The 13,384-nt window shown below is 43.8% G+C and overlaps 1 protein-coding gene across 1 annotated transcript in view; it reads left to right on the plus strand.

The window, feature by feature from the left end:
• The window catches only part of LOC138492896 (kyphoscoliosis peptidase-like), a 406,316-nt gene that overhangs the window by 125,780 nt on the left and 267,152 nt on the right, over nucleotides 1-13,384 (plus strand). The window lies entirely within an intron of this gene.

The raw sequence follows: 13,384 nt of genomic DNA on the forward strand, positions 1-13,384 counted from the left end.
AAAAAAAGTTGTACTGCTACTTCTGTATATTCTGAAAATGTCATGAGAGGCTGTGTACAAGAAGCAGTTAATCCTTCCATGTGCTTTTCTTTATTTGACTGCCTTGTTCTTCAACAAAAATATTTAAAGTTTAAAAAAATATTTAATATGGGAGTCGGTGTTAGACCGTGACATCCTCCAAACCCAAAGAAATGCCTGTAATATCGATGTTGTGTGCACATTTTAAATGGTAAAAAGTAAGTTCAAGTCTTATAGTCAGTGCTGCCAACTGATATGGTTGTGTCTTGATATTTGCGATGTCTGTGTCCAATATTAGTCGCAATGGCAATTTCTCCCTGGTTCAGTGTAGGGAAATCTATCTACTTTATCACAGACACAAAGGTAAAAACAATCCACGTCTATACCTCGACTAATCTTCTGCAGCACAACATAATTTAGCCTTATACCGAGGGAGGTGTCATTTTTGCAGGATATTAACCCGCCACTAGGTTATGTGCCGAGGCGAGTATTTTCGCTTTCTCTTGCTTGCGTCAATTAGAAAGTTGCAGAAAAGAAAGGTCCTCCCCGAGAGTGAGTGTCTTGTCGAAATAAAATCTTGCCTGGAAATTACATTGTTGTTTCCCTGTCTGCTTCAGAAGGCAGAATGTTCAGAATTCAGTCAAAACAAGTAGAAATTGACTGCACTCTAAACATTCTGATTGGCTGAGATGAAGTCATTAACAATCTCTGTGTGCTAATAAGAAATACATCACAAATAAAAAGAATGACCCATGGTTACCAAGCAATTCACATACCCGACACCAAGCCACCTACCCTCTTCCTTCTTTGATGGAGCGACCCAGGACAGCACCAGATACCCCGGGAACAGGACCCACACTGCCTTGCATGTCCATGGCCTCAAAAAAAGTTTGAAGTTTGCCATTTTCCATAGCCAATCCCAAATGGCTCTACATGCCACCTTTTAGGTGCAGCGCTCATACTGAGACCACATTATGAACACCAGGCTTAACTCTGAAGTGAAATCATCTTTGCTTCTGTGTTATATAACAATAGAGATTTTTCTTACACTAGAGAGTTTTGAAAAATCAGCATTGTATAGCAGTATATTGTGAGACAGGCATGTTATCATGAGAGACACAGACTCGAAAATGTTAGTTTCAAAACCTTTATTTACTAAAGCACCTGGGATGTTATAATGCCTAACTGTCCCCAAAACTAAAGGGATGGCTCGCTTAACTGCTGTTTCTAAGGGCCGTAGAAGTCTTAAAGTCCCAAAGTAAAAATCTGTATGTGTATAAACCTATGACTGCCATCACTCTTTGACAAAATGTGTTAGGAAGTCTGTTAAAAGAAAAAGATAGTGGTTCAACAGAAAATAGGAAACCAATGTTGGTTTTAGGTGGTCTTCTCACCAGGTGTAGGTTGGTCAGTTTCACAAAATGAGTTCATTCAAAACAGGGCTGTTCATAAAACCTTCTCCACAAAGGCCTTAAAGTACTCTCAAATACCTTCTATGTCTTTGGGTTCATTGAGGATCGCTTCCCCAATTTTCTTCGTGTTCAAGTTCCAAACACCACAAAAGAAATATAACACTGTTTCTTTTGAAGCTCCTCAGGGTTCCCTTCCCCAAGCTTTAATCCTTTGAATGCTACAAAACAATAAGTCTCCAAATTAGTTAGGGCTCTCAGGGTTCCCTTCCACAAGTTCAGGCCCCTTTCAGTTTCCAACACAAATTCAGTTTTGTCAGGATGCACTTTGCTTTGTTTCTTAGGCCTCTGAGTGTTCCCTTCCCCAAGCTTATGCCCGTTTTCGGTTTCAAATACCAGTTCAACTTGTTAGGATGTATACCTTTCCTTTTAAACACAGTTCTTTCATACACACTTCACTTGTGGGGCACAATCGTCGAAACCGCCTGGTACTTTGCACCGCCTAGGCGTAACCACTCCTATCTGTAACCCCACTCTTTATTCTTTGCCCTTCCTTCTTAAGCCTTTCAACTTCAGGTGCTTCCTGCACACCTTCTTCTTCTGCCTTGTTTCTTTTGCTTTCTTTCTTGGGTAAACGTCCACCATCCTTACTTTCTTGTACACACTTGTACCCTTCTTGCTTTCTCATTCCCACTTGCACTGTCTCTAACTTGCTTTCACCTTTTCCCGTGCCCCTGGCACCGTCATTTTCCTTCCTGTGCTTCTTGCAAGCTTCTCTTGTCCTTTGGTGCTCACTTGCACCCTCCTTTTGTTGCAGGTTACTTGCACCCTTTTTCCACACCGTTCTGTCCTGCCGGTGCTCATTTGCAGCTTTCCGCAATCTTTCTGCTCTCTCAGTGCCATTTTATACACGTTCTGCTTTTCATTTTCACTTTTATGTCTTTCACACTCTTTTACAATCGCTTTCAGCTGCAAAACCTTTTTACCTTCTGTCGCTTGCTTTTCGCTCTGTAGCGCTTTATATTCAGTGCCAATCTTTCGCTCTGCTACAGTCACACGCACGCTCCCGAGTTTCTTTCTCACTGCCTTCGTGAAACTCACCGGGCAGCGTTCATTGACCGCAGGTCCCTTCAGGATACACAGGGTTGAGGTCGGTGTTTCACTGCTTGCACCTCAGACAACTTTGGGGCCAGCACAGGTCCCAACAGAACAAGCACTTTCCTGGACGCTGCCAGCAGGATTCAGGCAGCCTCACTCCAGCTCCTTGGAGACACAGATCCCTCGCCACTCTGCAGCCCCTCAGAGATACCGGGCCAGCATATCGGCACGGCGGTCTCCTCCAGCTCTCAGCTCCTGTCAGTCTCTGCTCCTTGGCTACTCTGGTCCATACATCATCCCTAGCAGGCTCACTCTCTTGAAAAAGACTACATCTTTTATAGTTGTGAAAACAGTCAAGTGGAGTCAGGTGTGAGTGATAATTAGTAAATGCCTGACTCTGACTGACTATCCGTAGGACAGTTTAAGTTCTTTCTATAGTCGGCTTTCCCTTACTTTCCCCATGTTGTTTCTATGGGTAATCTTTACTGCTCTTAGTTGCTGCCTCCTCGTCTCAGTATTTGTTGGCAATGGGGAGGGGGAGATGGGGTGAGATTGAAAATACCTCATGAAGGCTGAGGGAGAGTGGGTTTGGGTATTACTAGGACTGGAGGAATACCATTTTTTGCCCTTGGGCATTCTCACCCTTATCCCATCCCTCGTGTCCCTCGACTTGGGTGATCCTCCCTCGCTTGTCCACCCCCAGGAATGGGATCCAAAAGCAATGGCCCTTCCCTGGCCACCGGAATGGAAGATCCCAAGGAAGTAGGTGGGAGAATACCATCAGGTGTCTTACAATATACAGTTCTCAGCTGTAACAGCAGCTGAAGTGCTATCATTAAATTTAATATAGAGTCTTTTAAATTAAGAATACTCTGACCAGTCTACATACCACAGGTTATCTTGTCCACCCGCAACCACAAAGGCTTTGGAAGCTATGGCAAGTGTCACTATAAGGGGAATGAGCACCAAAAATGAAAGTGTTAATACCCATCAGCTACATCAAAGGAAATTAGTTGTTGTGTGTCTGAGTGTTGTAAAGCCTTAATGCTAGACATTCAGAGTGCACTTCTGAATCACAGACCAGCTGTAGTCTAGATTGGTTCCAGGTAGGCTTTATTTCACATATGTACAATCTGTACAATACTCTAGTTACTCTTCTTGTATTTACAGCACACGTAGACATAGACAGGAACATGGGAAGGTATAACATTAACTTACAAAGGAGCTGACCCACCGGACATCCATTCAACCCAGCTCAGGCCCCCAACTGACACTCACAGAACATTCACACACAGATCCACCCAACATTCTCCTGAGCTACATTCATGCATCAACATTCTATAGCAAGCACCCAGGCCAGTGGCAAGACAAGACTATACTACAACATCTCCCTTCCATACCAGACTCACAACAAACTTTCACCACAACATGTCCCTATCACCAAAACATTTAACCAAAACAAACACCTTCCATACGGACCTGCCACATCCAAACACAGAGCCTTCCACACTCTCGCACCAACCATAAACAACCAAGGAAACCAATCATACACCCGGGAGAGGAAAAACAGGGGGAGACCAGGCATTTGCCCCGCCACAGACTCGGTATCACCACAACCGTGACACCCAACGGAACATAGTCCAAGTCCAACCATCTGACAAACAAAAAGAGGTGTTGCCATGACAGGACAACATTTGCAGAGGGGATAACTTGGATCACACCTCTTCCTCTCTGCACCCTCACATCTTATCCAAACACAAATCGCTCCCACTTGACTCCCTAAGACATCCCACAGAATCACAGCCATACAAAAGAAACAGTTACCACCACAACTACAAGCAAACTCCAACCAGCCATGGTGAACATATGCAGACATCACTTATCACAAATATCATCTAAACCAGACACAACCAGACCCATGCCAAGACACCAAAAAACAAATGAAATGCTCCTGGTAGCATTAACTTTTTCCTAACAAAGCTATAATAACTAAAAACCATAACAACTCAAAACAATCGGGTACCCTAACAACCTATACATACTTTACTCTCCTTAGTGCACTTTAATTACATTTCAATTTCCCATTTGGCATAAATCCTCACGCCTTTTCTACTTTTACTATATAAGTGCGCAACTAGTGCTGCACCACCCAACCTAAAAATGTTGGATGTCCCCCATTTAACTAATATGTGCGCAACTCCTAACGATTGCAGCACAATCCAACCCAAAGGAAAATTGGTCGATGTCCCCTCTGAACATGACACCAACCACACTGGCAAAAACATGCAGTGTGGCCGCCAAAAAAATAAATAATGAAAACAGTGTCATGTATTAAATATATATGAATTCCACTTTACTTTTTCTGTATTTATTTCTTCCATCTATACATTTCACTATTACCTTTCCAGTATTCACTATTTTGACAAACACTATATTGTCATTATAAATCATTCATAGATTAAACCACTATGAACTATTGGGCCACAACATATATACATGAACGAACAAACGGCCCATAACTCCCAAAATTGTAAATAATAAATTAATTGATGCACCATACATTAACACAAAATGTGCCCATTACCCATAATTGAGGTTAACCATTTCCCTAAATACCAGAATGAACATTTCTATAACAGGACATTAGATTCCCATTTTAAATTACCACACATCACATAAAACACATTAAATTCCACAATAAAATTGCACCCCCATATCCAAATTGTAATATAAGGAATATCTTGCAACAATCCATATAACTCTCTCTTAAGCCATTAGTTCACATGAAATATGTTTGTTTACCAACATAATGGCATGTTTAAAAAAAATAAAACTCTATTCTATTCACCAAATATATGCCGTACGTGATTAACAGATAATCAAATTCCCAAAAATGTTGCATTTCCAAGTCTCTTAAAAAATAAATGGGGCCTTATCCCATTGAATCAGTAGCTCCATGGTGGCTGGCAACTCCATCAGCACGTACATTTAACATCACCATTGATGTTAACATGTCCACACCTAGATAGAATTGTGAATATTAGCATGCCCACACTTAGATAGAATTGTGAATATTAGCATGTCCACACTTAGATAGAATAGTGAACATTAGCTTGCGTCGCATCTGAATGGGATTTTGAATGTTAGCATGTCCACGCTTAGATATAATTGTGAATGTTAGCATGTCCACACCTAGATAGAATAGTGAATACTAGCATGTCCACACATAGATAGAATTGTGAATACTAGCATGTCCACACTTAGATAGAATTGTGAATATTAGCATGTCCACACTTACAATTGTGAATATTAGCATGTCCACACTTAGATAGAATGGTGAATATTAGCATGTCCACACCTAGATAGAATAGTGAGCATTAGCTTGCGTCGCATCTGGATGGGATTCTGAATGTTAGCATGTCCACGCTTAGATAGAATGGTGAATATTAGCATGTCCACACCTAAATAGAATTGTGAATATTAGCATGTACACCTAGATAGAATAGTGAATACTAGCATGTCCACACTTAGATAGAATTGTGAATACTAGCATGTCCACACCTAGATAGAATGGTGAATATTAGCATGTCCACACTTAGATAGAATTGTGAATATTAGCATGCCCACACCTAGAAAGAATAGTGAACATTGGCTTGCGTCGCATCTGGATGGGATTTTGAATGTTAGCATTTATGCCAGTCAGACCCAGATCAGGACAGAGCCGCAACAGGGGAGACTATGCAAGCCGAGCGCTTCAATTCAGGATAGAGACGCAAACTAACCAACCCTACTAACAATTTCCCTTTCTGCATACACCTCTCAAACTCCAAACCAAACACAACCAAAAGCTACAGCACAACAAACCGCACAAACTTCACTAGATTGCAACAACAAAAGAAAAACACACATAGCCTTGCACAACAGTACACGACGAAAACCGGCCGCAAACACCCCAGGCCCAGCCAACGGACCCACCGGGCTGAGGCCGCCAACAGCACATCACTGCTCTCTTGCACTTTTCCTGCTTTCTCCCACTAACTCAACCTCCCCTCCTCTTTCAGAGGCACCAGAGCGCCAAGGGACCACTACGGTGGTGATAGTGCGTGGTACAAATGTCCTTTAACATTAACATTAACATTGATTAGCACAACATCGTCAGGCTTGCACTGTGCCAAATTAAATGCTGCAGTCCTCCAAATTACTGCATTTACCTCCCATGCAGCGCCCGCTGCCTAACTAAATAACATAACTTGCTTGATGGGGAATAAAACCACAATCCAAAACAATACCTTTCACTCGTATGGAAGTATGTTACATTTACTGCATGGGACATTATTTCCATAAAAGAATGAACTATGCGATACAGATTTTCCATACATTCGTTACAGAAAGTCATGATTCTATTAAAGACTCGGAGGCGAAAGATTATGCTCTGACTTCTCTTTACTAACTCGAGCAGCAACAATAACAAACAACAATCATGAAAAACAATAAGAAAAAACTACAAATCCCAACAAAACCCAACATATTTGTAGTTCGTTTTTCATAGGTTGTTATAAACACGTGACTTCATCCTCCAATCGTAACACTAAGGGTATTGCTAGTTGGACCTAGAAAAGGTCTAATTTACATTTCTACCGAGAAATTTAATACATAGTCACACACAATCATGGTCTGTAGAAGAATCGTTCTTTTCACCATATTTTATATGTATGCTCATTGCATCTATCACACATAGCAATAAAAACTTCTGTATCTCAGTGGGCTATTCCCAACATCGGAAATTGCACCACTTATCAACAGCCGAGAGGAAAAGGATAGAAATCACCTTCTGCCTATTGATACAATCACAATATGAACAATTAAGAATCAGTCCCAAGTGTTTCAGAAAAAGTAGGTATTTTACATTAGATAATGCCTGGTGCTTAGAATTTTCTAGAGCTATATCTGCACAACAGTGTATGTAACTTTATTGGCCAATGTAGAGTCAGCCATTAGAAAAGTCTAACAACTTGTACTAATAACACACAATACATATAGGGCACCTTAACTCTAAGGTCCTCTTACAACATCTAAAAATGTACAGATGGTAGTCTTATGTGAGACCTGGTGTGAAGCACAGGTCTAATTGATTTCATTCAGTCTATGCCCGTTTATTCTGCACACAGATCGTAAAAATGCATGAGACCAGCTCATGCTATATCGAGGTCGACCGGTTTCATAACCATATCTTGTTTAGGTCATCTTCATCAGGACTTTACTCATAACGAAGGGGTGTTGACTCCCTGTTTGGGTAAGCTGCTTGCTCCGGCACTGCAGAATAAAGTAGCAGCACATCACTCAGGTTTTCAACAACCACCCGGATTGTCTACCCATATGCCAGTCACTCACCAGTACCTCTGGTTTTCTCTCAGAACCAGCGCCATAGCCAGTGGCACGGCAATTTTCACCTACAGCGTATCATCTGAGCGCCTGAATATACACCTTGGAGGTGAAATAGGAGCCCACAGCCTTTCAACTGCTTTGGGCATTGAGACACAGTGCTTGCACCAAAAAAAGTGTGGAGCATGAAAACACACGTATGGGAGCAAGCAGCTTACCCAAAAAGGGAGTCACCACCCCTTCGTTATGAGTAAAGTCCTGTTGAAGATGACCTAAACAAGATATGGTTATGAAACCGGTCGACCTCGATGTACCACCATAGCACCAACGACGCTACTTGCTCCACTGGTCTAAAATAAAAATTCTTGAACGTCTCCTCATTAGACCAGTCTGCCGCCTTAAGAATATCTTCCAGACGGGCTCCTGCCAAAAAAGCAGATGACGCCATAACACCTTGTGTGGAATGTGCTCCGAACTGACTTACGTCTACACCTGCTTCAGCCATGCAGCACCTGACCCATCTAGACAAGGTGGCTGACGCTACCGCTCTAAAAGGTTTCCTAATAGCTATCAGCAATTGACACTCTCCCACAGGTCTCACTTTATTTGCTTTTTCTTCATACACTTTCAAGCATCTAACTGGACACAATTTAGGTTTGCCCGGAAAAGCCATGTACTCAACTGATTTAATGTTTGTCTTTGTTCTCTTCTCTATGTAAAATACTACCTCTGAAGGTGAAAAGGATTTCCTGTTTACTTCTAAAGCTTTCACATCGGATACTCTCTTAGAAGAAATCAGACCCAATAGGGTAGTTAACTTAGCCCACAACGCTTTCCAAGACAGTAACTCATTGTGTGGCCAAGCCCCAAACATTTTTAAGACTATACTTACATCCCATAAACGAGAGTATCTAGGTGCAGGTGGTCTCATGCATCTGATGCCTTTCAGAAGCCTACATACTAGGGGATCTTCGCTTACCGGCTTATTCTCAATGTACACATGACCTGCCAAAATCGCTGATCTATAATTATTAATGGTCCTGTAAAACTTTGCCTGCGCCGCTTCCGCTGCCAAGAAATTTACTTTGTGCACTACATCTGTACGTACGGGATCAACCTGTCTCTCCAGACACCAATCACTCCATCTACTCCATGCCACTCTATAGGCCTTCCCTGTAGCCTGAGCCCATGATTCCCTAATGAATTCTTGAGCTGTGCCTGAAAGTCCTGTCTTAGTCCAATTTTTCCTGAAATCGCCTAAGCTATGAGACTCAAGTTCCCTGATCTGACCAATGGATGAATCTCTCCTGCTGGATTTAACAATATATCCTCTCTGTCTGGTTACCGAATTGGAGCTTCGAACGACAACTCCAGAAGATCCGGGAACCAAGCCTGACCTTTCCAGTCTGGTGTTATCAAAATCACTGTGGCTAATTGTCGCCTGACTTGCGCTACTGTGCGCGCTATCATGGCGAACGGGGAGAACGCATATTCTCTTGCTGGTCCCCAGGCCTGGAGAAATGCATCTGTCGCTGTCGCTTCCGGATCCGGTCTCCAACTGTAAAACCTGGAGATCTTCCTGTTCAGCCTCGAGGAGAACAGATCTGTCTGGCACGGACCCCTGCGATGCATTATCTCCTGAAATACTGAGTCGTCCAGTTGCCAATCGCTGGAGTCCCTCAGGTATCTCGAGTTCCAATCTGCTAGCAGATTGAGATCCCCAGGTAAATGTTCCGCTCTCACGCTTATTCCCTTCTGGAGGCATATCTGCCAAAACTCTTTGGCCATCTCCGTCAGCCTCTTTCATCTCGTTCCGCCCAGTCAATTTATATATCTGACTGCCGAAACGTTGTCCATCTTCGACAAAAGGGCAGCTTTCGCTCCTTCCCGTGTCCAACACTGGACAGCGAAGGAGCCCGCCAGAAGTTCCAGGCAATTGATGTGGAGAACCAGCTCCTCGCTCGACCATCTCCCTCCTGTCGCTTGGTCTCCACATCTGGCTCCCCATCCCCATCGGCTGGCTTCGGACTCTATCACCAGGTCTGGGGATGAGCCAAATATTGCCCTGCCATTCCATGCTTCCATGTGGTAGTACCACCATTCCAGTCCCAGTCTTGCTTCCTGCGATACCCTCACTTTCTGTTCGTAAGATAGACCTCTACTGAGATAATCTATCTTCAGCCTCTGCAACGCTCTGTAATGCAGAGGCCCTGGGAATATTGCCTGGATTGATGATGACAGACGTCCTACAAGTCTCGCTATTTCTCTCAATGAAACCTCTTGTTTCGTCATCATACTTTTGATCTCTTTCTTCACTGAGTTCACTTTGTCCAACGGAGCTTGACAACGCCCTGTGTCGTCTCTAAGCTGAACCCCAGAAATTCCATCTCCCGCGCTGGCTCTAATTCCGACTTCTCCCAGTTTATCAGAAATCCCAGCTGCTGCAGTGACCCCGTAGCTACCTGGACCTGTTGTACTAGAACTCCCTTGTCCTGACAGATTAAACAGATATCGTCCAGGTAAATAATCAGCCTGATCCCCTGCTCTCTCAGGTATGCTACCACTGGTCTCAATAACTTGGTGAAACACCATGGCGCTGAAGCCAACCGAAAAGGAAGGCATTTGAACTCCAATTTCCGTCCGTTCCATAGAAACTGTAGAAGTTTTGTCTGCTCTGACTGGATTGGAATTGTTAAGTATGCATCTCTGAGGTCTATCCTTGTCAACCAGTCTCCCTGTTGGAGAACATCCCTCAAAAGATGAATACCTTCCATCTTGAAGTGCCTGTACACTAAGAAGTAATTCAAAACCCTCAGGTTTATCACTGGCCTTACCTTGCTTTTCCTTTTCACTAGAAACAGATTGCTTACGGAACCTCCCGGACCTTCTGAGGCTGGACCTACTGCGTTCTTTACCCTGAGTAACTCTACCTCCTTATCTAGAAGGTCCTCGTCTTCTCTACTGAACTTTATCTGCCTCGGCAACACTTCCTGATATGGCTCTTGCCAAAATTCCAACTGAAAACCTCGCACAGTCTGTCTTATCCACGCGTCTGAGGACAACTCCTCCCATTTTCCGACATGTAATTGCACTCTCCCTCCTACTGGAGGAATACTCACATCTGACCTTTTTATGAATTTCACATCTCTCACCTGAATTATTCTGGTGCTGTTGCCTGCCATTGTTCCTCCAACCTCTACCCCTGCCTCTTCCCCTGGAAGGGAAGAAGGGGTTGGATCTCCGGTCTTCCTGTTTCCAAGCAGCTCTGTCTCTGTAGAAGCCTCTATACTGGCCATGGCTGGACGAGCGGCCCTTTCCTCATCCAGCCCTTTCGAAAACCTTCCGGCCGAATATTTTCTTCAGCGAAGATTGGGCCCTATCCATTGAGATGTATGTACTGGTGAATTTTGCCATGTCCTTAATGAACAGGTCCCCAAACAGATTGCCCTTTGCTGCCATAGCTTGCTCCGATATCGCCATCTCCCCTAGCCTGGAATCCAGCTTCATTAGGATGGGCCTTCTTCTTTCAGTGGCTAACGCCGTATTTGAGTTATCTAGCAGGCAGAGGGTCCTCTGAGCCCAGCCAGTTACAATGTCCGGGTCCATGGGCTCTTTCTTGGCCTTCGCCTCCTCCGCCAGCTGCCAGATTCTCGTAATTGGCATCAGCATGACCAGCAACATATCCTGGCAGGACCGCCAGGACCTATTGATGCCCCTCTTTACGTCCCTGCCATACCTGCCCAGGAACGTAAGGATTCTATCATCGATTTCAGGGGTCTCCGCTACCCTGTCCGGAACCCTCGGTCTCGGACTCTCTGACCTCAATTTAGATCTTGCCTGCTTACTCAGCGGCGCCCTCAAGCATCATCTGATGTATTCTGTAATCTTTTCCAGGGGGGTCCCATTCATTGGACCTAGGATGAACAAGGTACCTGTTTTCCCCACTAGGTGGTGCCCGCGTCTCACAGAACCAAGCTGGTGCCTTCCTGCCGTAGTAGCAATCATACGGCTCAGACCGATACTGTTTTCATAAACTTCGAAGCTTAGAATGCCGGAGAAAACTCTCCCGTGGGCAAAGATACGACCTCTCCACTCAGAACGCAAGCTCGCAATGGCGCTGGAACTCCAGGAGTCCCGTCGCGCTGTTGCGAACCTCTGTGATTAGAGTGCCTCCTGACGAGGGGAACCGATGACGGAACGAAAAGTCCTGTCACGTCTTTCCTCTGCGGATATATTCCGCCAATAAACCCTGCGCGCTGGGTGTCTAAACGTTCCTGCGCGCGCTGCCTAAGGGTTATCACAACTATATAACTAGATTGCATATCATCAGTAAAATATAAAGTAAATATAGACACTTATCTCGGGTGCTCGAGCAGCAAAGAAAGAGGAAGCACTATGGAGTTACAGCATGCTATACAGGAGAAGTGATGGTGATTGGACGATGAAGTCACGTGTTTATAACAACCTATGAAAAACAAACTACAAATATGTTGGGTTTTGTTGGGATTTGTAGTTTTTTCTTATTGTTTTTCATGATTGTTGTTTGTTATTGATGCTGCTCGAGTTAGTAAAGAGAAGTCAGAGCACAATCTGAGCCTCCGAGTCTTGACATAGAATTCGACACTCATTGTTTATATTGACTGCTGGAACTTATTCTAACTTAAAAGTAGCTTCATAAACACTTTAAATCAGTCCACATGAACATTGGTTGTCTTTGCCTTATTAACTGACACCTAAGCCTCGCTGTGGCCTCCCATTGGAACGTCATTACGATCCCAGACGCACGCTGGTACCTTCCTCTAAGAGTGTTAGAATGCTATGGAATAAAGCATTCTTTGGTCTCCATCTCCTTCAGCATCTTAAGTACGTCATCATTTGAATTATTGTTTGCATGCTGAACGGGGCTCCTGCAACACGACCCCTGCAGCATTTCCACGCAGTTTCATGTACGCCTGAACAGCAAGGAGGCATTACATGACAATTCCTGATGGTAATCTCACATGGCAGCCCTTAATTCTGCTATTCCATGCAGCATATCATTATGTAACTGCCTTGACACTGAGCAACTGTCATTTATTTCATTTTTTTTCCGAAACGTAGCCATCACTTTGTATTCTAAGCACAGGAGTGGCTCTCTCGCGCTGGAAATCTCTGGGGTAATTTGTCCATATCATTTTCTTTTCTTCCACTCATTGCACTGGCATTGCGTATTCATTTTTCTTTCTCCAGCAATAGATGCCAATGCTCAGTAGCACCACTAGCTGTCCCATGAAACGGCATACTGTGAACCGCATTGCCACCAGCAGTCAGTGTATTATCATTGTACAAGTTCCAAATAATGTGTGCGCTCGCTATGGAAACCTCATAAAAAATCATGCCATATTTACTTGAAACAGCGTGATGTTTTCACGCTGTAAGCAGGGCTCCTTTACATACTGATCAAGGATCTCTGGGGCATATTTCTTTGTTGGGGACCT

This window comes from Ambystoma mexicanum, chromosome 10 (genome assembly GCF_040938575.1).
Source record: "Ambystoma mexicanum isolate Mex_15411 chromosome 10, UKY_AmexF1_1, whole genome shotgun sequence".
Taxonomy (NCBI): Eukaryota; Metazoa; Chordata; class Amphibia; order Caudata; family Ambystomatidae; genus Ambystoma; species Ambystoma mexicanum.